At 45.0% G+C, this 26830-nt stretch overlaps 1 long non-coding RNA gene across 1 annotated transcript; it reads right to left on the bottom strand.

The window, feature by feature from the left end:
• Positions 1–3388: 3388 nt before the first annotated feature.
• Positions 3389–22476, bottom strand: LOC116478806 (uncharacterized). Its single transcript, XR_009209051.1, has 5 exons — positions 22296–22476; positions 19543–19669; positions 15991–16150; positions 11222–11317; positions 3389–8077 (listed from the first exon to the last, which is right to left on the bottom strand). It is a non-coding gene; the product is annotated as an uncharacterized LOC116478806 (long non-coding RNA).
• Positions 22477–26830: the final 4354 nt, after the last annotated feature.

The following is a 26830-nucleotide window of genomic DNA, read 5'->3' as shown; positions in this document are numbered from 1 at the left end:
ATCTTTTGTGACTGGGAGACAATTGTGCTGGTATGGACCCATGATCGTACCTGTGGCTCTACGCCCAGATATGAGAGTTAACACCTCTACAATGACTGGGTCCAGATATGAGAGTTGTCACCTGCCTATAAGCTAGGCTTACTAATGAGTCATCACCTCAGCTGTTGCCTGATGTTCACACATGACAGTCACAATTTCAACTCTGCACTGCATCCACATGTAAGATTTAGGACCTCACCAGTAGGTTTTGTCCATAGATGAGGGTGACAATCTTAACAACTGGCAAAGTGTGCATACATAAATCACAATCCCATCTGTTTTCTACGGCCATTATGACACTCTGTGTACCACTTGAGGGCTTTATACAATATATGAGAGAGTGTAATTTTCTCTGACCTTCCTAAAAAGAGGAGAGTGAGAATCTTACCCATGTACCTGAGCCCACATATGAGAGATAGTATGTCTCCTATTGACTGATTTCAGATATGAGAGCCAACATCGCACCTATGATCTGAAAAAAGATATATGTCACAATCTCCCCTGTGGATAGGGAGTGAGCAGGTGAGTTACATCGTCTCAGTAATAGGCCAGGGATATGTCACAATCTTCTCTGAGAGAAGGCACCAGGCAGAAGAATTAAAACTTGGGTGCTCAGTCAGGGATATGTTAAATTTCCTCTTGAAACCAGGGCAGACAGTAGAGTCACATCACCTGGGTGCTGAGATGAGTGATATGTCACAATGCTCCCTGTGAGCAAAGCTCAGGCAGGAGAAACACATCACTTGATTCCTGGGCCAGAAGATACGTCACAATCTCTCATTGTGGGGAAACCTTGGTAGAAAAGGAGAGTCACATCAAAAAGCTGGTGCTCTTAAAGATATGTCACAATGCTCTGTTATCATGGTCCATACAGGAGACTCATGTCACCATGTTGCTGGGCCCAGCAATATGTCACAATGCCTTTTGAGGTCCAGGCCAAGGCAAAACGTAATGTCACATTGGCATAGAGCCCCACAATATGTCTCAATCTCCCTTGCCAGCAGAACCTATGATGGAAGAAGAATCACACTTGTTTGGTACTGAGCCAAGGGATATGTCACAATTCCCTCTGTGAGCAGAGACCAGGCAGGAGAAGAGAGTCACATCACCTGGGTAATGAGTGGAAATATATGTCATAATGCTCCTTTTTGGCAGTAGAGTTACATTACCAGGGTGTCGAACCCAGCAATATGTCACAATTGCTTATGTGGTCAGGGAACAGGCAGGAGAGTCACATAATCTGGATGTAGGGCTCACAGAAATGTCCTAATGCCTTCTGTGGGCAGTGCCAAGGCAGGGGAGGAGACTCACATCATTTAAGTGTAAGGTCCAGCAATATGTCACAATGTCCTCTGTGAGCAGCACCAATGCAGAAAAATAGAAGCACATCCCCTCAGTTGTGGGTTCAGCTATATGTCACTATTCCATCTGTGGGCTGGTCTTAGGCAAGAGAGTCAGACCACTCGGGTGCTGGGCAGCGAAAAATGTTACAATTAAACCTGTGGGAAGGCGCAGAGATGAAATTAACAATCCCACACATGTTCTGGTTTTAGGTAAAGGAGGTTAACCCTTCCTATATGTTGTGTCTAAGAACAGGAGTTACAATGTCAACAGCGGACTAAATTTGTACCTGACAGCCTAAACTCCTCCTGTGGACTTTGTCTAATTAGTGAAGTCACAGCCTCATAGGTGTGCTGAATCTTGCTCTGAGTGTCACCAACTCACTTGTGGACTGGATCCATATATGACAGTCAATTTTTCCACCGTTGACTTCCTCTATGTGTGATCCAGAACTTCAAAAGTGGGCTGTGTTTATGTGAGAATATGATGATATATACTGTTTGATGGGTGTTCATATAACAGTGAAAATCTCCAGGCCAGCTGCAGTGGCTCACGCCAGTAATCCCAGCACTCTGGGAGGCCGATAAATGCGGATCACAAGGTCAGGAGATTGAGACCATCCTGGGCAGCATGGTGAAACCCTGTTTCTACTAAAACTACAAAAATTAGCCAGGCATGGTGGTGTGTGCCTGTAATCCCAGCTACTCAGGAGGCTGAGGCAGGAGAATCACTTGAACCCGGAGGCAGAGGTTGCAGTAAGCTGAGATCGCGCCACTGCACTCCAGCTGGGGGAACAGAGCAAGACTTCATCTCAAAAAAAAAAGAAAAAAAGAAAATCTCCCCTGTGTGCTGGGTCTTGTTAGTACACTCTTTTTTTTTTTTGGCGAGACAGAGTCTCGCACTATCACCCAGGCTGGAATACAGTGGCATGATCTCAACTCAATGCAACCTCCGCCTCCTGGGCTCAAGCGATTCTCCTGCCTCAGGCTCCCGAGTAGCTGGGATTACAGGTGCCCACCACCATGCCCAGCTAATTTTTTGTATTTTTTAGTAAAGATAGGGTTTCAACACGTTGGTCGGGCTGGTCTTGAACTCCTGACCTCGTGATTCACCCACCTCAGCCTCCCAAAATGCTGGGATTACAGGCGTGAGCCACTGTGCCTGGTTACTACACTCTCTATACTACTCAAAGGCTTTATCCATTATAAATGAGAGGCACAATTTACTCTAAAATCATGTTTGTAAGCACCCATGACCATACTTGTGGCCCTAAGCCCAGGTATTAGTCAATATCTCTCTTAGTTTGTTGGGTTTAAGAGAGTAGAGTCCTCATCTGCTCTGTTCTGAGTTTAGAAATATGTCACCATCTCAACTGTGGCTGGAGGCTCATATATGACAGTCACAATTAAAACTGTGGACAGTGTTTGCATTTGAGATTCTGTTTGCATTTGAGATTCAAGACTTCAGCCATGGGCTCTTTCCCTGTGTGAGGGTGATAATCCTAATAGTTGGTGAGGTGTGCATATAAGAAACAATCTCACCTTTGTGCTGTGTGCCCTGGGATAACACTCTTTGTAACACTCGAGGGCATTATATGATATGTTAGAGTGTGGCAATTCTTTATGACCTTCATAAAAAGAGACGACCAAGGATGTGACTCATTTATCTAAGTCGAGCTATGAGAGACAGTATTTCTTCCAATAGCTGACTTGAGGTATGAGAGTCATCATTGCACTTATAAGCTGACTATAGTATATGTCACCATTTAACCTGTAGGTAGGGAGTTAGCAAGAGAGTCACATCACCTGGGATTTCAGCCAAGGTATCTCACAATCTTCCCTGAGGGAAAGAAACAAGCAGCAGCATCACATCACGTGGGTGCTCAGCCAGGGATATGTTACAATTCTCTCCTGAAAGCACAGCACAGGCAACAGAGTCACATCACCCAGGTGCTGAGCTAAGCACTATGTCACAATGCTCCCTGGGGGCAAGACACAGGCAGAAAAGCCATATCACCTGGTGTCTGGTTCCAGGAATATGTCACAATCTTTCCTGTGCAGGGCATGGTACAGGCAAGAAGTGTCACCTTTTAGGTCATGGACGCAGATATATGTCACAAGGTCCCTGTGGGCAGAGCCCAGGCAGGAGCATGCAATCTCATAGGTAGTGGGCCTAGTAATATTTTACAATATCCAAAATATTTGAGGCACAGGGAAAACAGGAGGATCACATCACCTAGGTGCTGGGCCCAGTGATATGCTGCAATCCTCCCTTTTGGCAGGGCCCAGGCAGAAAAAGAGTTACATCATCTAGGTGATGAATAAAAAGATATGTTACAATACCTCTGTGGGCAGGGCACATGCAGGAGATTCACATCACCGAGGTGTTAGAACAAGCCACATGTCACAATACACAATGTACAACAGGAACCAGGCAGCAGAGGAGAGTCACACGACCTAGGTTCTGACCCAGCAATATATTATAATACCTCCTTAGGAAAAGCCTAAGAAGTAGAGGAAAGTCATATCACCTGGGCACTAGGCCCTGTGATATGTCCAGTGTTCTCTGTGGAAAGCACTAAGACAAGAGAATAGACTCACATCACCTAAATGCTGGGTCCAGAAATATGGCACAATCCCATCTGTTGGGCCCAGGCAGGAGAATCAAATCACTTAGGTGCTTAAAAAAGGTGTATGTCACAAACACACCTGAATTAAGGTCGAGGTATGAGATTAACAATTTCACACACTTCTTAGTTCTAGGTATGAGACATAATACCCTCTGTATGTTGGGTGTAAGTACCTGAGTGACAATCTCAATGATGGTCTGGATTTGTGCATGAGAACGTCAATCCTTCCTGCAAATTGTGTCATTTTAATGAAGTCACTGACTCACAGGTGTGCTGAATCTTGGTCTCAGAGACACTAACCTCTCTATGGATCGAATTAACATGAGATTTAATTTTCTAACTTTCGACTGCATCTGGGTATGAGATTCAGAACCTCAACAGTGAGCTGTGTTTATGTGGAAGGATGACAGTCTTTACTGTTGTCAGGCTATGCATATGAGTGTCACAACCTCCCTGTGTGCTGAGTTCTGTTAGGACATTCCCTGTACCTCTTGATGACTTTACACAGCATGTGACAGAGTGTTAATTCTTTATGACCTTCATACAAAGAAGAAACCCAAGACATTACTCATTTTCCTGACCCTGGCTATGAGAGATAGTGTATCTGCTATTGGTTGTTTAGAGGTATGAGAGTCATATTGCCCCTGTAAGTTTGGATACGATATGCATCACAATCCCACCAGTGAAGAGGGATTGACCAAAAGACTCACATCACCTGCCTTTTGGGGCAATGATATGTCACAATCATCTCTGAGGGCAGGGATAGGGCAGAAGTGTCACACCACCTGGGTGCTTGATTAGGGATATGTTACAATCTCCTCTTGAAAGCAGAACACAGTCAGCAGAGTCACATCACCTGGATGCTAGGCCCAGTGATATGTTACAATCATCTGCGGGCAAGGACCAGGCAGGAAAATCACATCACCTGATTGCTGAGACCGGTGATTTGCCACAATCTTCCCAGTGGTCAAGGTGCAGGCAAAAAGGAGAGTTAAATCTCCTAGGATAATGGATACAAAGATATGTCACAAGGCCACTTATGTGCTGGGCTCAGGCAGAAGCCTCCCATTTCATGGGTGTTGAACTCAATGATGTCACTATACCCAAAATATGCCAGAAACAGGAAAAATAAAAGAATCATATCACCTAAGTGATGGAAAGATGATACAATACTTCTGTGGGTGGTTCCCATGCCATAAAGTTGTATCACCTAGGTGTTGAATCCAGGCATATGTCACAACACACAATGCATGCAGGGCTTAGGCAGAAGAGGAGAGTCACAACACGTAGGTGGTGAGTCCAGCAACACATCACAATCCCTGCTTGGGCAAAGCCCAAACCAGAGAACTATGAGTCACATCACCCATGTACTGGGCTCAGCAATATGTCACACTACCCCTTATGTGGAGGGCCCATGCAAGACAGTCACATCACCTATATAATGGGCTCAGCAATATGTCACAATACCCACTCTGGGGAGGGCCCACCCAAGAGAGTCACATCATCTAAATTATGGGCCCAAAAATATGTCAAAATGCTCTCTGTGAGTACAGCTCAGGAAAATAAAAGAATCACACGACCTAGGGTTTAGGCCCAACTATATGTAACAAACACCCCAGTGTGCAGAGCCCATGCATGAGAAAAGAGTCACATCACCTATGTGCTGGGCCCAGTGATATGTACCAATACTTGTTTTGGCAGTTCCCAGGTAGAAGAGAAGTGTCGCATCACCTAGGTGATTAATAGAAAGATATTTCATAATACCCCTATGGGCAGGGCCCATGCAGGAGAGTTGCATTGCCTAGGTGTTAAGACTCAGTGATATGTCTTAGTACACAATGTGTGCAGGTCCCAGGGTGGAGAGGAGAGTCACCTCATCTAGGTTCTTGACCCAGTGGTATGTCACAATCCCTTTTTGTGCAGAGATGGAACAGCAGAGTCACATCACCTAGATTCTGGGCCCAGCAATATACCACAATACCCCAAGAAGGCAGTCCAAACAAAAGAGTTACATCAGCCAGGTGTGGTGGCCCATGCCTGTAATCCCAGCACTTTGGCAGGCCAAGGCAGGTGGATCACTTGAGGTCAGGAGTTCGAGACCAGCCTGGCCAACATGGTGAAACTTCGTCTCTACTAAAAATACAAAAATTAGCTGGCTGTGTTGATGTGTGCCTATAATCCCAGCTACTCAGGAGGCTGAGGCAGGTGAATCACTTGAACCCAGGAGGCGGAAGTTGCAGTGAACCAAGATCGCACCACTGCACTCCAGCCAGGGTGACAGAGCCAGACTCTGTCTCAAAAAAAAAAAAAAGTTACATTACCTAATTAACGGTCTCAGAGATAAGACACAGTGCGCCTCATAGATAGGGCTCAGGAAGAAGTGTGGAGTCACATAACATCTGAGGTGGCCCCAGCTATGTGTCAAAATCACTCCAGTCGGCAGGGCCCTGGCATAAGAAGACAGTCATATCGAAGCTAGGTGCAGTGGCTCACGCCTGGAATCCCAGTACTTTGGGAGGCCAAGGCAGGCAGATCACCTGAGGTTGGGAGTTCGAGACCAGCCTGACTAACATGGAGAAATCCCATCTCTACTGAAAATATAAAAAAAATTTGCCAAGCGCGGTGGTACATGCTTGTAATCCCAGCTGAGCCAAGATCGTGGTATTGCACTCCAGCCTGGGCAACAAGAGCGAAACTCTGTCTTAAAAAAATAAATAAATAAAAAGTCACATAATGTAGGTGCTTTGCCAAGCAATATGTCACAATCCCTACTGTGGACAGGTCCCAGGGAGAAGAGAGTCACACAACCTCAGCGATGGGCCCAGATATATGTTACAGTGACTTCTGGGAGTCAGCAGAAGAATCATATCACCTGTATGCTAAATTCAGCAGTAAGTCACTCTCTCTTCTGTGGGCAAGGCCCAGGCAGGAGAGGAGAGTCATATCACCTTGGTGCTGGGCCCATTTGATCAACAACCAGGTAAGAGAGAAGAGTCACATAAAATAGTCAAAGGGTGCCAAGAGCAATGGTTCACACCTGTAATCTCAGCACATTGGGAGGTCAAGGCGGGTGGACTGGCTGAGGTCAGGAGTTTGATATCAGCCTGGCCAACAGGGTGATATCTTGTCTCTACTAAAAACACAAAAATTAGCCAGACATGGTGGCACACACCTGTAGTCTCAGCTACTTAGGAGGCTGAGGCAGAAGAATCACTTGAACCCAGGAGGCAAAGGTTGAAGTGAGCAGAGATCATGCCACTGCACTCCATCCTAGGTGACAGAGTGAGATTCTGTCTCAAAAATAAAATTAAAATAAATAAAATATAATACAGTAAATAAAATAAAATAGTCAAAGGGTCCAGATATGTCACAATGCACCTTGTAGGCAGGGTCCAGGCAGGAGACTCATATCACATTTGTTCTGGGCCCAGTAATATATCACCACGCCTGCTGAGAGCAGTGCCATGACAAGAGTACTGTCACCTTAGTATTAGGCCCAGTGACATGTCACAATATCCCCTGTGGGCAGAAACCTAGGAAGAGGAGAAAAGTCATGTTAGCTAGGTGCTGAGCCCTGTGATACGTCAAAATCCTTTCTGTGAGTAGGGGCCAAGCAGAAGAGAGCTGCATTACCTGTGTGATGGATGCAGGGATATGTCACAATGTCCTCTGTAGGCAGGGCCTAAGCAGTAGAGTTACATCACCTAGGTTTTGGACCCAACAGTATGTCACAATGGGCCACATGAGCAGGGCACAGGCAGAAGAGTCACATAACCTATGTGTGGGGCCCAGCGATATGACACAATGCCCCCTGTGGAAGAGCCAAGGCAGAAGAGAAGATTCACACCACCTGGGTACAAGACCCAGCGATATGTCACAATGTCTTCTGTGGGCAGTGCCAAGGCAGTAGAATAGTTACATTACCTCAATTCTGGGTCCAACGATATGTCACAATCCTTTCTGTGGGCTGGGCTCAGGCGGGAGCATCAACTCACTCTGTTGCTGGATAAAGTCACATGTCATAATCACACCGTCAGACATGTTCAGGGATGAGATTATACATCTGGACTGGAAAGAATCAACACATCAAAAATATGACCAGACCAGTGGCGCATGCCTGTAATCCCAGCACTTTGGGAGGTCAAGGCAGAAGAATACTTTGAGCACAGGAGTTTGAGACTATCCTGGGGGCCACATGGTGAGACAACACCTATATTAAAAAATAATAATTAAAAATATATATTTGTGTGTGTGTGTATATATTTGTGTGTGTGTTTGTGTATATATACATACATACATATACATATATATACACATATATATGTGTGTGTGTGTGTATATATATATATATAAAACCAGAGCCTGAAAAACATAGCAAGACCACGTCTCTTCTTAAGAAAAAAAAAAAAAAAGAGAGAGATAGATGATAGATTGATTACAGGTAGGTAGGTAGGTAGACAGATGGATAGAGATAGAACCAGTCATGGTGGCTCACGCCTGTAAGCTCAGTACCTTGAGAGGCCGAGGCCAGCAGATCGCTTGGCCACGGGAGTTTGAGATCAGCCTGGAAAACATGATGGAACCCCATCTCTACAAAAATAAAAAGCAAGATATGCAAAATAATGTGCCAGTGTGGTGCCGTATACCTTTAGTCCCAGCTACTAAGGAAGCAGGGTGTCTGAGATAGAAGGATCACCTGAGCCCAGGGAGGTCGAGGCTGTAGTTAGCTGTGATCACGTAACTGCACTTAAGCCTAGGTGAAAGAAATCTAAAACAACAGCAACTTCAGCATACAGGAAGGAGCATGAGAGAGAGAAAAAGAAAAAACCCAAAAAACAAAAACCAACAAAACTCAATGTACTGTGGAAACAAACTAAAAGTGGGGCTAGAAAAAAACAAACAAAACACAGAACTATCCCCAGATCCCCAGCTATTTGGGAGGCCAAAATGGGAGGATCACCTGGATGAGCCCAGGAAGGTGGAGGGCACAGTGAGCCATCACTGAACTTTTCTGGTGGACCTAAGTGGTACTGCACCGGCGAGAGCCATCTGGTCCCCCTTAAACATTTTAAGCTGGTGACCAAGTCCTACGCTTGTGGCTGACATCTTGTAGACCTGGCAGCCAGAAGGAGAAGCCGGCTGATGGCAGAGGCAGAAGCCCACCGGTTCCAACCTGGGCCACGTGTGGCGCTCGCGGCCTGAAGCTGTCCCCGTTGGAAACTTATTCCCCCCAAGGTGGCCCACCTCAGTGGCTAGCCTCTAAGTCCGCCAACCTACCTTCCTAAGCTTTGAACCTCTGATCAACCCAAACGTGAGGCCAGCAGCCACAAGTACTGGCCACAGCTCGCAGCCCACATCTGGTCACCTGACGGCGTGACCAGGAAGCCACTGGGTCCACCCTGCAGGTCACGTGTGGTGCTCACACCCAAAGCTGTCCCTCTGGCGACTAAGTCTGAGAGCTTCCCACCTAGCTCTGGGTGACAGAGTGAGACTCTATTGCAAAAAAAAAAAAAAAAGAAAAGAAAAAAAGAGCCGGGTGCAGTGGCTCACACCTGTAATCCCAGCACTTTGGGAGGCTGAGGGGGTGGATCACCTGACGTGACGAGACCAGCCTGACCAACATGGAGAAACCCCGTCTCTACTAAAAGTAAAAAATTACCTGGACGTGGTGGCACATGCCTATAATCCCAGCTACTTGGGAGGCTGACGCAGGAGAATTACTTGAACCAAGGAGGTAGAGGTTGCGGTGAGCCGAGATCACGCCATTGCACTCCAGGCTGGGCAACAAAAGTGAAACTCCATCTCGAAAAAAAAAAAAAAGAAAAAGAAAAAAAGAAAAATGTAGAATAAAGAAAGAAATGAAGGAAAGAAGCAAGCAAGCAGCAAGAGAGAGAGCAAAAAAAAAAGGAAGAATGAAAAGGAAAAAAGAAAATAAAAAGAGGACCGAACATGGTGGCTCAAACCTATAATCCCAACACTTTGGGAAGCTGAAATGGAAGAACTAGTTGAGCATAGGAGCTTGACGCCAGCCCTGGGAACATAGTGAGGCCTCGTCTCTACTACAAGAAATAAAAAATTTAGCCAGGCACCATGGCATGCTCATGTAGTAGGAAAGAAAACAGGTGGGAGGAAAGGAGGGAAGAAAAGAAGAAAGAAAGATAGGAAGGAAGGAAAAAAGAAACCAAGTTCTACAACGAAAAAAAAATTAAAAAGAAACAAACGGAAAGAGAGGAGGAAGAGAGAAATACAAAAAAAAAAAAAAAAAAGGACGAGAGAAAGTGGGAAAGGCACATAGAAAGAAAGAGACAGAAAGGGATAAAAAAATAGGAATATAGGAAATGAGGCCAGACACAGTGGCTCACACCTGTAATTCCAACACTTTGGGAGGCTGAGGCATGAGGATCACTTGAGGTCAGGAGTTCGAGACCAGACTGGCCAACATGGCAAAACCCTGTCTCTACTAAAAAAAATACAAAGAATTAGCCAGGCATCGTGGCGCACAACTGTAATCCCAACTATTCAGAGGCTGAAGCATGAGAATCACTTGAACTCAGGATTCAGAGGTTGCAGTGAGCTGAGACTGCACCATTGCACTCCAGCCTCGGCAACAGAGCAAGACTCTATCTCAAGGAAAAAAAAAAAAGAGGAAAGATGAAAGATGAAAAAATACAACCTAAAAAAGGAGAGGCAGAGAAGAAATCAGCACTGGGTGAAGCCTCCAGGAGGCCACACCAGCTGTTTGCCCACCTGCTGTGCAGTGACCTTACGTTCAGAAGCCACTCCCTCTACACTGAAGAGCTATGAGATATGCGAAATACTTGCTGTTCACATTGTGACTCTCAGGCAAACAAAATACACGGTTTCATTATTTGAATCCTGTGGTTTCTTTCAGCCCACTTTTATTGACTTAACCTAGTTAATGTATACTTTGAATTGTGTGTATGGCTTCAGAACTGAAGCTGATAATGAAATCTCAAGTTTCGATAGCCCAGGAAGTGCATAAATATCTAATTTCACCTGAATTGATTTGAGGGAAAATTACCAATGGAATGCCTTGGTCTGATTATCTGATAGAATCAATTGTTGTACATAAAACAGATCTAAACATATATATATATATTATAATAAAATAATGGAAGACAAAAAAAAAATCTGGCTTATTGACCTTTGAACCTCTCACCCAGGCCACCTACCATCTTTACTCCCACTTACCTGGCTGTGCAGCTATGGTCTCCTCACTCTTCACAGTCCAGGGCTCTTTCTTTCCCTCCAAAAATGTCACCAGGTCCAGCTTAGAGACGGCAAGACCTGTTTTTTAATAAAAAGTCAGATGACTCATGCTGGAGGATCTGTAATTTCCAGCTCAGTACTGAGCTCAGTAGAGAAAAGGGGACATTATATAAGATTTTTAAAAATTATTCCCCAAAATACTGTTTCCTACCAGCTTCTTTAGAATATGTAGGAAGTATTTTATGTTTAGAAATTTTGCGCATCATTTTCAAGTTTGAATGAATCAAAACTAAGGGGGAGGGCTGGAAACACTAGGAAGATTTTTTTCTACATCAACAAACTTACATTTTTTTTTTCCCTGAAAGCAAGACTCTGAAATTCATTCAGACAAAGCACTACCTCCCAAGGAGACATTCTAAAAAGGAAAGAAATAAAGCCCTTGTTATGTTGTAACCCAGCAATTTGTAGAGAAACGCCACACTCTGAGACTAATTCAGGAGTCCTTTATTGCCAGGGACCGAGAGACAGCTAGCGCTCAAAATTCTGTCGGCCCCAAAGAAGGGGCTAGATTTCCTTTTATACCTAGGTCTACAAAGGGAGGGGGGAGCCTAGCTGAAGCAATTTTACAGAAGCAGAACAAGCAAAAAGTTAAAAAGATAAATGGTTACAGAAACAGTTACAGAAAAAATAAACAGTTTCAGGTGCAGGGGCTTAAACTATCACAAAGTGATAAACGCAGGGGCTTCGAGCGCATTCCCAGGAGCTGCTGGTACAGCTTGCCTCAGTATCTTATCAGTAAGTGTATTCCTGGATGTGCTTGGAGTCAGCTTGCACTGGTTATGCCCTTAAGGGAGGCGGGTAAGGGGGCTGCAAGTGAAGAAACCAAAATGGAGTCTGTCTGGCTCTCTCAGCTAAGAGAGACAATCAGGTTAAAACAAGGTAAGGTATCATAGTTATTAGACATTAGCTATTCTGAAGGCAAGTTATTCCGACTCAGAGACAACGTATGTATAGTTGTCTAACATCACATCTCTATACATATTCTGCTGAGAAGGGTTCAGGTATTTTTACTCCTCCAGAGAGAATTCGATGACCACATCCCTGAATGTCAACAGTTTCTGTAATAAAAATAAATAACACATTGATCATGCAGTCAAGGGCAGAGTTCCTAATTTGACCCAAGATGAAATAAGAAAGTTAAGAGAACTGGTTCTGACTTATGAGTGACCTGAGTTACTAAATAAGATACTTTTAAACACAGTAATATTTCGAATATATTCACTAATTCTGTGGAAATAGAATATAAGATTCACAAAACTAGCATAAATATGTACATATAAAACAAAATATAAACAGGAATCAATATAAAAATATACATTTTTGAGTGCTATTTTTGTATTTTTTTTTTTTTGAGACTGAGTCTCGCTCTGTCGCCCAGGCTGGGGTGCAGTGGCGCGATCTTGGCTCACTGCAAGCTCTGCCTCCCGGGTTCACGCCATTCTCCTGCCTCAGCCTCCCAAGTAGCTGGGACTAGAGGCGCCTGCCACCATGCCCGGCTAATTTTTTGTATTTTTAGTAGAGATGGGGTTTCACCATGTTAGCCAGGATGGTCTCAATCTCCTGACCTCGTGATCCACCCGCCTCAGCCTCCCAAAGTGCTGGGATTACAGGCGTGAGCCACCGTGCCTGGCCTGTATTTTTTTTTTTTTTAAATGGAGTCTTGCTCTGTCGCCAGGATGGAGTGCAGTAGTGTAATCTTGGCTCAGTGCAACCTCCGCCTCCCAGGTTCAAGCAATTCTCCTGCCTCTGCCTCCCGAGTAGCTAGGATTATAGGCGCCCGCCAGCACGCCCAGCTAAGTTTTTGTATTTTCAGTAGAGATGGGGTTTCACCATGTTGGCCAGACTGGTCTCGGACTCCTGACCTCATGATTTGCCCGCCTCAGCCTCCCAAAGTGCTGAGATTACAGGCGTGAGCCACCACACCCAGCCGAGCTTTCCGTTTTACCCCTATTTATCTGACTTGAAATTTATCTCAAAAGGATTTACGAGCCAATATACAGAGATAACTGTAAAACAACATCCAGAGCAGTTTTCATAACTGGGAAGATTAATATAAACAAGGCAACAACAGAAAATTGATCAAATGATGCTTATATTTTATGCACACACCCACAGAAATGGTAACTATGTACACATGAAAAGTGGGAAAGTAAAACATTTCTGTTTAAATGAAGAAATATTTTAAATTATATAAAAATTATAAGCCTCTTTGTGTATGCTTTTTTGTGTTTCCTAAAACAAGGACAAAGATCAAAACATTTAACGATATAAACTAACTTAAGAGCTATTGTTACTGAATCGGGTGTTTTTAAAAATTTTTTTGCTTTGGCCAGGCACAGTGGCTCATGCCTGTAATCCCAGTACTTTTAGGAGGCCAAGGTAGGTGGATCACCTGAGGTCAGGAGTTTGAGACCAGCATGACCAATATAGTGAAACGCCGTCTCTAGTAAAAATACAAAAATTAGCCAGGCATGGTGGCATGCACCTGTAGTACCAGCTACTCGGGAGGCTGAGACAGGAGAATTGCTTGAACCCAGGAGGTTAAGGTTACAGTGAGCTGAGATCGTGCCACTGCACTATAGCCTGGGCGACAAAGTAAGACTCTGTCTCAAAAAAAAAAAAAAATTTTTTTTTTGGCTTTATGTGCCATGTTATATTTTAGATTTTTAAGATGATATATTAGTTAAATATTAATTTTTGTTCTTTCTCTGAAAATACAGAAAATAAAGTGTATGCTTGTAAAATAAAGATGAAATAAAATAAAAACCTACAAAACTGACACCTTTTTTAGAACTTCCAGTTTCAAAAGCTGATATCTACAGTCAACAAATATGAGATTTGTTTTCCAAAGCAAGCCATAAGCAAAAAACAAACAAAAAAACCTAAAAAGAAAAAGAAACAGAGCTTTTCAATTAAATGTGACAATTTATAAACCTCACTTAGGAAATCCATCCCTCCAAGATACTCATTCATAATAAAGAGAAAAATAACTTTATAGTGAAGAAACTTGGCAGAAAACACCTTAGCCAGATGAATAAAATTAGTGTCAGCTGTAATTAGACAAATTGGATCCAGAGGCCAATGCACAGATGGGCCCATAATTACTGCCGTGATATTGGTGGAGAGAAAAGTAAATAAAAATCTGAATCTAATCAGGAAAAAACATAACCTGTAGGGAAGACACAGGTACTGGTATTTCTTCAAACTTGTCATGTATCCTAACTGGAAGCCTGGGCTAAGAACCACTTAGCTGACCATTGCTTCTCAAGCTTCGATGTGCATATAGCTCATTTGGTATTCTGAGCCACTCCTAGCTAATGTGATTCTGCAGGTTTTGGAGGGGTCCAGAAATTGGCTTGTTTATCGAAAGTTCCCTGTTAATGCTGATGTTGCTCTCCAGCACTCAGAGAAAGCATAGCACACAGAGTCCCTTACATCTAATACCTTTATTGCAACACAAATACTTTTTGTTACAGTGAAGACCACAAGTCACTGTCTCAAAGGATCACATGGTTGCCAGCTTTTTAAAGTTTACAGAAGGCTGAAGAATGTAGTAATGTCTACATCTGCATTTGAACAACATGTACACATACATTAATACAGTGTTTATTGAGCTTGTACTATGTGCTCACCAAGTATGATGTAATGTGCTGTGCTGGGAAGCTCGCGTGGTGTCAGTTAAGCCTCAAAAAATTTTGAAAGGTGGGTACTAAGTGTCTCATAATTCCCAGTAGGATTTAGATGATGGCTTAGGCTATTTCTTCTGGTTTCCCTATCACTATAAAAGCTAAATACAGACAGATGGGAGGGATATAGAAAGGAAGGGGTAAGTAGAGAGACTTAATTGCTGTGTTTCTATTTACTTTCTCATGACTGTGGAACAATTATTGGATCTGCAGAAGTGTAAAACAGGTTGCTGTGTAAAATGTAAGCACTGGTTTCATTGAGAAAGAAAGACATTAAGATTCCAAATGTATACTCCTTTGCTCTCATTTATTTGCTTTTAGGTTTGGAAAAATTGTGAGCTCCAGCTCTGAAGAGACACCAAGAGTGAACACCCGTTTTACACTTCTGCAGATCCAACAGTTGTTCCAAACAGGAGTTTGATCTCCTCTAATTAGTCCTAATTAGTTCTGTGAGGGGTGATTTCAGGGTGGGGCCAGACCTGGACAAGGCTTAAAGAGCGTAGGTCTGGATAGGGCTGGGGCAGGGAGGTGGCCCTCAGCTTCTCTTCTCTGTGCTGCTCGCTTATTTTGTGTCCTATCTTTTCTAAGCTGGACCAACAAGAACTTGACTCCCAGAATTTTTCTGATTTTAATGGTTTAAGCCTCTTCTCTATTTTGCACGACACACTAACAACCGACTTAACCAAAACATGTAGTACTTTCTAGAAATACTATATTAGAAACGATTCTTAACAAGGGAAAAGCAATAGAAATAATTGTAACAACTCTTCTGTCTATGATGTCCCTTCAGGCGGTGACATCAGAACTCACAACAACATAAGAGCAGTGTCCCAAATAAACCTAAGTCATCTGTGCAACTCCCTTCTTCATTCTGATCACATTACTCTTAATTCAACCATGTATTTATTAGCTCTAGAATAATAATTCCTGAATAGTAGAGTCCATGACTGTTTCACCTGTTCTTCTAATGGCAAATAATAATAATAATAAAAGCAATTTGTTTACCTATCAGTTTGAGCCTCCAGACCTCCTACTTGTTCTTCACCCAAGTATCAGGAAACGAGAGTCTGTAATCCCAGCTAGTTGGGAGGCTGAGGCAGGAGAATCACTTGAACCCGGGAGGCAGAGGTTGCAGTGAGCCGAGGTCATGCCACTGCACTCCAGCCTGGCAACAGAGACTCTGTCTCATAAAAAAATAAATAAATAAAAAACAACAACAACAAAAACTTTCTCCAGTAATACAATTCACACATAGGAGATGGGGTTGCATTCATGCATTCATGGCTCTGGACAGTTGTGGCCCTGCCTTCCCTCGGCTAATGTGCTTCCTTTACACTTAAGAGATTCTGCCACCAGATTCAGTTTATACCAGGAGCTCCTCACACAATCTCAAAATTTCACTGGACAAGATCCAAAGCCTGGCCCTGTCTTGTGAATCCCAGGTGGATTTCAGCCCTTACGTGTGGATTCTAGGTACCATTAACTTGGCTCCATATTGTGTTACAGTGAGGAGAGGAAAAGTAGAGGAGAAATCCCCACATGAAGATTGCTCCAACACAGAATGGAGAACCCCATTAGCTGCACTCAAAATTTGGAACTGCAGGTTTAGGTTTAGGAGAGCAGAAAAGCAAGCCAAAGGCACCCTTGTCACATGCATAGGCATTTGGACAAGAGAATAAGCAAAATGTTTAGATTCTCAGGCTTACTCGATGCAAATGTGTGAACCTGGTTGAGTTTTCAGGCCAAATGGTATTTGAAAGAGTTTCGCATCTGAAGATGCCAGGGGGATAGAAAGACAGAGCTGGAATAGTTAATTGTTGCCCTATAGTAATTTTTGTAGAAATCTGGTAAAAGTGTGCTATTAATGATTGTAGATCCCAAATATGAAGAAAGGCCATTCTGCCTGCAGACTTTGAGGGCAGTGTGCACTTTACTGCACAATTGTGTGTTGTAAATGGAAGCCCAATTGCACAATTGTGTGTTGTGACTGGTCCATACAGAATGTAGCATGGTGGGCACAGTATGTGTTCATATCCTGTTTAGTAATTCTGGACAAACTTAGAGAAACATAATTATAAACAGAATTATCTGAAGCCTCAGAAAAATTATACACAATTGGAGAACAGAAAAAAAAATTATTACAGAATTACTCCAGAATGTGAAGGGCATTATAAGCAAACTGCTAAGAGATTGCAAAGACAATTGCAAATAGCCACCATAATTAGTTCTCAAGTGGAAGAACTGACAGCACCATTGGTCACATACAGTTTATCTTAAATTCACCTAAAAATTGGAGGTCTTCTCTGGGTGCTAATTGCCTATAATTAAAGGAAAAATAAACTTATGTCTTCATGAGAGGTAGTTTTGAAACCTGGAACCAGGACTGTGCTGAAGATAAACTCCTATCTTCCAACAGAAAATGGAATAAAGCTCTATTTTCTTTGCTATTTACATTTTAAATAAATGATTCCTAGGTTCTAAAAACAGACAGTCCTGAGTCAAAAATACTGACAAAAACCCTATTTAGCAGTTAGAATAATTTGTATATATTTCAAGGAGGCAGAAAAGAATTATATAAAAGTTTTCTGGCCAGGTACAGTGGCTCACGCTTGTAATCCCAGGACTTTTGGAGTCCGAGGCAGGTGCATTACCTGAGGTCAGGAGTTCGAGACCAGCCCAGCCAACATGGTGAAATTCCATCTCTACTAAAAGTACAAAAAATTAGGGCCAGGCGTGATGTCTCATGCCTATAATCCCAGCAGTCTGGGAGGCCAAGGCAGGCGGATCACCTGAGGTCGGGAGCTCGAGACCAGCCTGACCAACATGGGAGAAACCTATCTCTACAAAAAATACAAAATTAGCTGGCCGTGGTGGCATGCGCCTGTAATCCCAGCTACTCAGGAGGTTAAGGCAGAAGAATCGCTTGAACCAGGGAGGTGGAGGTTGCAGTGAGCCGAGATCACACCACTGCACTTCAGCCTGGGGGACAAGAGCGAAACTACATCTCAAAAAAAATAAAAAATAAAAAAACAATTAGCCAGGCATTGTAGCGCACGCCTGTTATCTCAGCTACTTGGGAGGATAAGGCAGAACTGCTTGAGCCCAGGAGGTGGAGGTTGCAGTAAGCAGAGATTGTGCCACTGCACTCCAGCCTGGGTGACAGAGCAAGACTGTCTCAAAAAAAACATAAAAATAAATAAATATAAAAGTTTTCTAAAGTAAATGCTTTAAGAAAAGGAAAGAGAAAAATCTTTTATTTTCAAGGATGAAGCCTGTATTTCTAATTTTTTTTTTTTTTTTTTTTTAAGACAGAGTCTTGCTCTGTCGCCCAGGCTGGAGTGCAGTGGCGCAATCTCGGCTCACTGCAAGCTCCGCCTCACGGGTTCACGCCATTCTCCTGCCTCAGCCTCCCAAGTAGCTGGGACTACAGGTGCCTGGCACCATGCCCGACTCATTTTTTTGTATTTTTAGTAGAGACAAGGTTTCACCGGATTAGCCAGGATGGTCTCGATCTCCTGACCTCGTGATCCGCCTGCCTCAGCCTCCCAAAGTGCTGGGATTACAGGCTTGAGCCACTGCGCCCGGCCTGTATTTCTAATTTTTATCTGTTCTTACGACAGCCAGGTCTAGGGCCATAATCTTGAACTCATGGGCATCTGACTCCCAGTAGGTGCTGGATTCAGGCACCTGAGGCACACTGTGCACATCAGAAAGGGTTTGTAGAAAAGTAAAAGACAGAAGAGGGAAAGGTGCTATCAATGACCTGTGAGTGGGGGACAGTGCATGGTAGCTGGAAAGACTGGTTTATGCTATAGATACTGATTCAGGCAGGGCTATGTTCTGACATATTCCTGTGTCCATGCAGGTGGATGAGATTATGATTGGTAGTCCACAAGCCCAGGGTGATAGAGAGACCAGGTTGCTGCTTCAAGTTCAGGGTTTGTGGTAGGGATAATCCAGGAGTCCTCTAGGCACTTGTGTAATTCTTTGGTGAGAAATTTTAGAGGTAAAGCCACTATAGAGTAATTCCTCAGGTCAAGTCCTCTTGTTTTGTGAAGGTTCTGGCCACGCCCATTCCTAGTGGGTATGTTCATCAGTAGGTGGAAATCATTGGTGGTAGCAGGTTGAGGGCAGGGAGTCTGTTTTCAGAACTCCTTTCTTCCAAGCCCTCAGTCCCCTTTCACCCTGGGAAGAGATCTGGAATCACAGGACAATGTGAATTGTGACAGCCTGTGTGCAGAACAGAGTTCCCCTTCCCAGAGAAACCAAGAGTCTCCCTCCAGCTCAAATATCTGTGATATTCTTTTTCTGACAACAAATGTGTGGAGTTTGCTGAACAGCAACCAATTCTCCAACACCAACTGGTTGTCCAATAACTCAATTCTGATACCTCGAGTCAGCGTAGACCCTTCCAGTTCAGGGCTCAGTCCCACAACACTGCCACCACTGCAGATCCCAGTCACAATTCCTAGGGTCTCATCTATACTTCTGAGCCAGTTCCTATAAATTGGGGGCTCTCATAATCTTCTCAAATTAAATAATGATACAGCTACTCACAGAACTTAGCAAAACATTATACTTGCGGCCGGGCACAGTGGCTCACGCTTGTAATCCCAGCACTTTGGGAGGCCGAGGCGGGTGGATCATGAGGTCAGGAGATCAAGACCACGGTGAAACCCTGTCTCTAATAAAAATACAAAAAAAAAAAAAATTAGCCGAGCGTGGTGGCGGGCGCCTGCAGTCCCAGCTACTCGGAAAGGCTGAGGCAGGAGAATGGCGTGAACCCAGGAGGCGGAGCTCGCAGTGAGCCGAGATCACGCCACTGCACTCCAGCCTGGGCAACAGAGCAAGACTCCGTCTCAAAAAACAAAACAAAACAAAAGCATTATACTTACATTTACCAGTTTATTATAAAAGATACAAGTCAGGAAAAGCTAAATGTAAGAAACGTACAGGGCAAGGAAAACTCATGGTGGAAGACGAAGTGGGCAGGTAAGAGCAGTGATTAAAGAAATTCCTGAACCTTTGTGTTTTTCAAGAGCATCTTATTGCAAAGAAACACTCTTCCTATTTTTGATATCATGAAGCCACAGACTGTCTAAATTACTATTTTTTTTTGCCTTATAAATAATTAATAAATTCCTCTTTAGCAGTCAGAACAAAATACCTGTTAATCAAACTTTGCTTAGGTTTCTTTATTTCCTCAGGCTCCCAAATTTTGACCCAACCACAACCCCTCTTTATGTTCCTCTTTTTTCTTTGAGACCGAGTCTCGCTCTGTCACCAGGCTAGAGTGCAGTGGTACAATCTCGGCTCACTGCAACCTCCACCTCCCAGATTCAAGTTATTCTGCCTCAGCTTCCCGAATAGCTGGGAATACAGCGTGCCACCAAGCCCGGCTGATTTTTTGTATTTTTATATTAAAAATACCGCACTCGGCCTATGTTCCTCTTAAAAACAGGCTGACTTGGCCGGGTGTAGCGGCTCATGCCTGTAATCCCAGCACTTTTGGGAGGCCAAGGAGGGTGGATCACCTAAGGTCAGGAGTTCTGGACCAGTCTGGCCAACGTGGTGAAACCCCGTCTCTACTAAAAATACAAAAAATTAGCTGGGCATGGTGGTGCGCCTGTAATCCCAGCTACCTGAGAGGCTGAGGTGGGAGAATTGTTCGAACCTGGGAGGCGGAGGCTGCAGTGAGCGGAGATCGCGCCAGTGCACGCCAGCCTAGGCAACAGGGCGAGACCCCATCTCACAAAAAAACAAACAACAACAAAAAAACCAGGCTGACTTCTGGGTAAAATATTCCCTAATCTAGCATCTGCTTTCACCATGTTCTATCCCTCCCTTCCCTTCCCACTTTTTTTCTGACGTTGTTTTCTTCTTATGAAAGAAAGTCCTTTTCTCTCTAACCTTTAAAATTCTCCAATATCTTATAGCTGGTACTTTCCCCTTGTTGCAATACTCCTTTAAAATTAAGTAACTTCATTAGCTGCGCATGACGACAGGTGCCTGTAATCCCAGCTACTCGGGAGGCTGAGGCAAGAGAATCGCTTGAACCCGGGAGGCGGAGGCTGCAGTGAGCCGAGATCGCACCACTGCACTCCAGCCTGGGCGACTGAGAGCAGCTCCGTCTAAAAAAAAAAAAAAAAAAATTAACTTCTTGCTAGACACAGTGGCTCACACCTGTAATTCCAGCACTTTGGAAGGCCGAGGTGGGTGGATCACCTCTTGTCCAGAGTTGGAGAGCAGCCTGGCCAAAATGGTGAAACCTCGCAAAAATTAGCTAGGCGTCGGGTCGCCTGCTTGTAGTCCCAGCTACTAGGGAGCCTGCAGGATCGCTTGAATCTGGGAGACAGAGGTTGCAGTGTGCCGAGATCGCGCCCCTGTACTACAGCCTGGGTAACAGAATGAGACTCTGGCACAAAAAAAAAAAAAAAAAATCTACTTACCTAAATCTAAATGTGTCATGTATCACAAAATCTAGAAACAACCTCAGAACAATAACTCTATTCCCAGAAAAAGCCTCCCAACCCCATTTTTGTGCCAATCCCAACTGCATCTGCCTGTGGATGTATAGGTTTTCAGGGCTCTGTAGCTTCTCTAAGCATAAAGGCTCTGTCCATGGCTACTGTGAGCAGGCTCGGACATCTGCAGGAGAGGCTCCGCAGGCAGAACTAAACTATCCTTAGCTTGGACTCACTGAGTTCAGGCTTCTATTTCCCGGTCAGGCCGAGGCGGGCGGATCACTTGAGGCCAGGAGTTCCACACCAGCTTCCACCATGGCAAAACCACTTCTCTACTAGAAATACAAAACTAGCCAGGCGTGGTGGCGCAGGTATGTAATCCCAGCTTTTCGGAGGGCTGAGGCACGAGAATCGCTTGAGTCTGGGAGGCGAAGGTTGCAGTGATCGCGCCACTGCACTCCAGCCTGGGCGACGGGGCAAGATTCTGTCTCAAACAAACAAAATGTTTAAGAAAAGAGACTTGGGAGCCCCACCTGCCGCAGCTCCTGCCACGCACACACCGAGTCAGGATTCTGCCCTGATGACCCGCCTGGCATCCCTGAACAATCTGGGAAATACTCGGGGCTGCGTGCCGAGCTGCCCAGGGAGCTCCAGACAGGGCGCCACAGGGACGGGGCTGAACGCGGGGGTCCTGGCTGGGGGCCCAGCCGCCATCTTGCGGCTAGAGGGGCCTGGGGTGGAACTGCGCCAGCAGGGACTCAGGTCGGAAACCCGGGAGCGGTGAGGAGCCCGCCGGTTTCACAGCCCGCTCTCCCCTCTCGGGATGCCCCAACCCCGCACACTCACCCTTTCCCAGCTTCCAGGATGTGCTGACATCTTAGCTGTGCGTCTCTCCGCACCTGCAGATCACAGGGCAACAGAGGCCGTCACAGAGTCACCAAGGGCTGCCGAGGTGGAGAACGCAGAAGAGCAGAGAGGGATCCCAGGCTCTGGTAGGAGCGAGACACAAAGGCCCAGCCAAACGCCGGAAACCACGCCCTCCTTTTCAACCGCGCGCTTGATTGGGCGGTTCCCGCGCCAGCGCCAATGATTGGATAAAGCACCGGCACTCTCCCCATACCACCCCCACCCCCGCCCCGACCCCCATCCCCGCTTAGCATTAGTGCTTTTTATGAACAGAAAAACAGGCTAAAGTAGGTAGGGTAAAATGCACAGGGAATTACAGCTAATTAAGAAGTGAGCTGAGACTTGAAATGCACTTGCTCTTTCCCTTACCTGGGTCTGCTTGTATAAAGCATCTTATTTGCTACTTAAGGGTAAGAAAATATCATTTGGATTTTTTTTTTTTTTGAGACCGAGTTTCACTCTTATTGCCCAGGCTGGAGTGCAATGGTGCGATCTGGGCTCACTGCAACCTCCGCCTCCCGGGTTCAAATGATTCTCCTGCCTCAACTTCCCTAGTAGCTGGGATTACAGGCGTATGGCACCACGCCCGACTACTTTTGTATTTTTAGTAGAGACAGGGTTTCACCATGTTGCCCAGGCCGGTCTCGAACTCCTGACGCCACGCTGGTCTGAACTCCTGACCGCCCGCCAGAGCCTCCCAAAGTGCTGAGATTACAGGCGTGAGCCACCGCGACCGGCCCATTTGGACATTTTTTTTAACAACTTTTTAATCATTTTGATAATGCAGGAAAGACCTTCATCCCATCCCTGAGCCCCTTTCTCACCATGCTGTGCCACACTGTTGACCATATGGGTCAACATATGGTTGACCCATATGGGATGGGTCCATTTGGAATGGGGCAGGGGTGGGGGGCAGCAGAGGCTGAGAATGGTTAAGCAAGAATTATGTTACCCAAATTTATTCATCTTAGAAAGGCTTCTCTATCGTTCTGTGTGAAGTGGCTATTCCAGGGTAATCATGCCCTGACTGCACTGCATCTCAGTCTGACTTCTCTTCTTTAAAATCACTGGATTACTCTCACGAACGGGGTATTTCATTTTCCATTTGAAAATGGCCAACAGTCCTTTGTGGGTGTCCTGATTTGATTTGCTAGTTTAGACTCTGGGGGTAGAGGTTAGGAAATATTGGGCCACATCAGAATACCTTATTCTCACTTAGAGGATACATAGGAATTTCTTAATATCTAACCGTTTTCTCAATAGCCATTATATTTAACAATGATAGCTTACAGGGTAGAAAGGGGACACAGATGACACAGCCTTAGAAATTTAATTTGGTCATAAGTGTTTTTGTTTTGCTTTGTTTTTGGAGACAAGGTCTCACTCTGGTGCTCTGGCTGGAATGCAGTGGCACAACCATAGCTCATAATTTGGTTGTAATGGTTCTTTTAAAAATATTTTTGGCTGGGTTTGATGGCAAACACCTGTAATCCAAACACTTTGGAAAGCCATGGTGGAATGATTGCTTAAGCCCAGGAGCTCTAGACCAGTCTGGGCAGCATAGTGAGACTCAGTTTCTAGAATAATTTTAAAAATTGGCCTTGTGTGATGTTGCATGCCTACAGTCCCAGCTACTTGAGAGGCTGAGGTGGAAGGATCACTGGAGATTGAGGCTGCAGTGACCCATCATTTGGCCACTGCACTCCAGCCTGAGTGACAGAGTGAGACCTGTATGTGTACACACACATAAACATATTCATGCATACACCCACACACACACACATATCTCTCTCTCTCTCTCTCTGTCTCTCTCTCTATATATATATATATGTATACTCAAAATAATATGTATGTTGAAAGAAATTCAAGCACAGAAGAAAAGTGAAAGACAGTGGTGGGGAATGTGATAAAAGGTGAGTGTGGCTCCTACAACTCAGTGATACTTGGTTTCCATCTTAAGGAACTGCCCTCCCACACTGAAACCACAACCCAGCACATGCCAATTCTCACACTATTTATACTTTGCCCAAAAGCAACAGAACGAGTTCAGCGTCATCATTTGTGCCATGGAAGTCTATTCCCCACTGAGACCTTTTAAAAATATTACTGTCTTAAGCCCTCTTCCCTCCAGTAAAACCTATACAAATACATACATACAAGCCTGAAAGTACTATAAGTAAAATATCAGGGGGTTTTTTTGGCAAGACGCGGTGGCTCATGCCTGTAATCTCAGCACTTCAGGAGGCCGAGGCAGGCGGATCACCTGAGGTCGGGAGTTCGAGACCAGCCTGGCCAACATGGAGAAACTCCTTCTCTACTAAAAATACAAAATTGGCTGGGCATGGTGGCCCATGCCTGTAATCCCAGCTACTCAGGAGGCTGAGGCAGGAGAATTGCTTGAGCTCAAGAGGCAGAGGTTGTAGTGAACTGAGATTGTGCCACTGCACTCCAGCCTGGGTAACAAGAGCAAAACTCTGTCTTGAAAAAAAAAAAATCAGGTTTTAAAAATACCATAAATAAATGAGTAAACACAAAAACAGCCATTTTGATTGAGGAGAGAGTGGGATGGAGGGGGTTAGGAGGCTGCTCGCATCACCTCCGGGCCTCATGTGGAGGAAGGGATGGAGTCTAGGGAGACCCTGGGAAGTCACTTGTTCTGACTGGGCTTTCCCCCAGCTCCACACTTTGTTAACCATTTCCTGGGAAGAGCTTAGGAACCTCTTGTGCCCTAGTGAGGAAAGGCCTCCCCTCACAGGGTATTGGCAAGGAGGGATTCTGAGACTCTGTGAGAAGCCAGCACAGTGCTTGACAAGTACCTGTGGGAACTGTCATCCTCTATAACTATCATGTGGCCTTGGAGTGTTCAGATGGCCTGGCCTGGGGCTTGGTGGAGATGTTTGAGGGTCAGCTGCTTTAGGCTCCCACTTTCTCCTCAATCAAAGTGGCTGTTTCTGTGTGTTTATTTTTGGTTTTTAAAATCCTGATAAATAAATAGAAATTGCACCTGGAGGTGCCGAGGCTCAGAGTCTAGAGCTGTGCCACTTGGACTTGCTTGCTGGCCTGTGGCCAGGTGAACTCTGGGTGTGAGATGGTTCCCACCCTGGATCTACAATCTCCACTACCTCTCCCCAGGCCCTGAGTAACCAACAAAAGGCAGTGCTAAAGAGCAGGTGAGTGATGGGCATCAACCCCATCCAGGAAGATTTGAATGCTATCTGGGCTGGGGCTGAGCCTGTCGTACCATGCCTGCTTCCTAATGCTGTTCATGTTTAAAAAAAAAAAAATACCTGAGATGGCGCTGCTGGATATGAGTGCTGGAACGGGGGAGGCAGCTTTGTCCTAGGGAATTGGGAGCTGACCAGATCCCTCCTGACTGTCCCCCAGAACAAGTGGGGAGTGGTGTTGCCCTAAATGATGCCCCCCGAATATATATTTGCATTGGCTCAATGAATACACAATACAGAGGCCTAAATGAAAACACGTGAATGGTATATGTGGCCATCAGCTTGCAGCTGGGAACCAGGTGCCTCTCATTCTCCCCAGCAAGTGTGGAAGGTGTCCATGCCCATGGGTGTATAGATCTGGCCTTCTTAACTTGTACACAACTCCAGGTCTGTTCTGAGTGAATGACGTGCAGATGAGATTTCTCAGGTCATTGGTATATTTGACATTGTGGCTGCTGCTTTTGCTGCCACTACCCCCAGGCCCAACCTGGCTTAAAGTCCAGGCTTTAGGTCAAAAAGACGGAGGGCTTCCTGTGTTCTGGGTTGGAAAGTTGCAGATCTGTGGTAGGACTGGGGGTCGGGGTACACTTTAGTTTTGTGCAAGATGTGAGCTGCACTGGTTTTATTAATTTTGATTGTCCTGGCCTGGTTGTAGCTCCGGGTGGGGAGAAGGAATTAGCAGTGGTGTTTCCCCAGATATCCATGTGCCCAGCCCTGGCCTTCCTGCCCTCAGGCCCAGAAGCAAGCACCACCACAGACTCTGACTTGCCTCTCTACTCCCTGTACCCCAGATGGGAATACCTTGAAGGCTACAATCTGAATGTATTATTCTCCCCGTTTTAACCAGACCTGCCTAACACACAATGAGGGAGTGAGGGTAGGATGGGTGGGGGACCTGGGGAGAACCAGAGTGGAATCATAAATCTTTGGGAAAAGTTAAAGGTACAGAAGTGGTGGTAACCTCTCCATGAAGCCCAGCTCCCTACCTGATTCTTGCCACACAGTCCCCCCTACAGACACCAGCTCTGGGGGTGGTTGGGGATCCCTATAGGCCCAGGCTGCTCTCTGTCCCCACCTGCCTGTGCTCCTTCTCTGTTTTTGTTGTTGTTTTTTGTTTTGTTTTGTTTTTCAGATGGCAGTTTCATTCTTGTTGCCCAGGTTGGAGTGTAATGGCGCGATTTCAGCTCACTGCAACTTCTGCTTCCTGGGTTCAAATGATTCTCCTGCCTCAGCCTCCCGAGTAGCTGGGAT

Source organism: Hylobates moloch, unplaced genomic scaffold (genome assembly GCF_009828535.3).
Source record: "Hylobates moloch isolate HMO894 unplaced genomic scaffold, HMol_V3 SCAFFOLD_12, whole genome shotgun sequence".
Classification (NCBI taxonomy): Eukaryota; Metazoa; Chordata; class Mammalia; order Primates; family Hylobatidae; genus Hylobates; species Hylobates moloch.
Note: the sequence above shows the minus strand (reverse complement) of the source record. Positions and strands in the feature narration are given on the sequence as shown.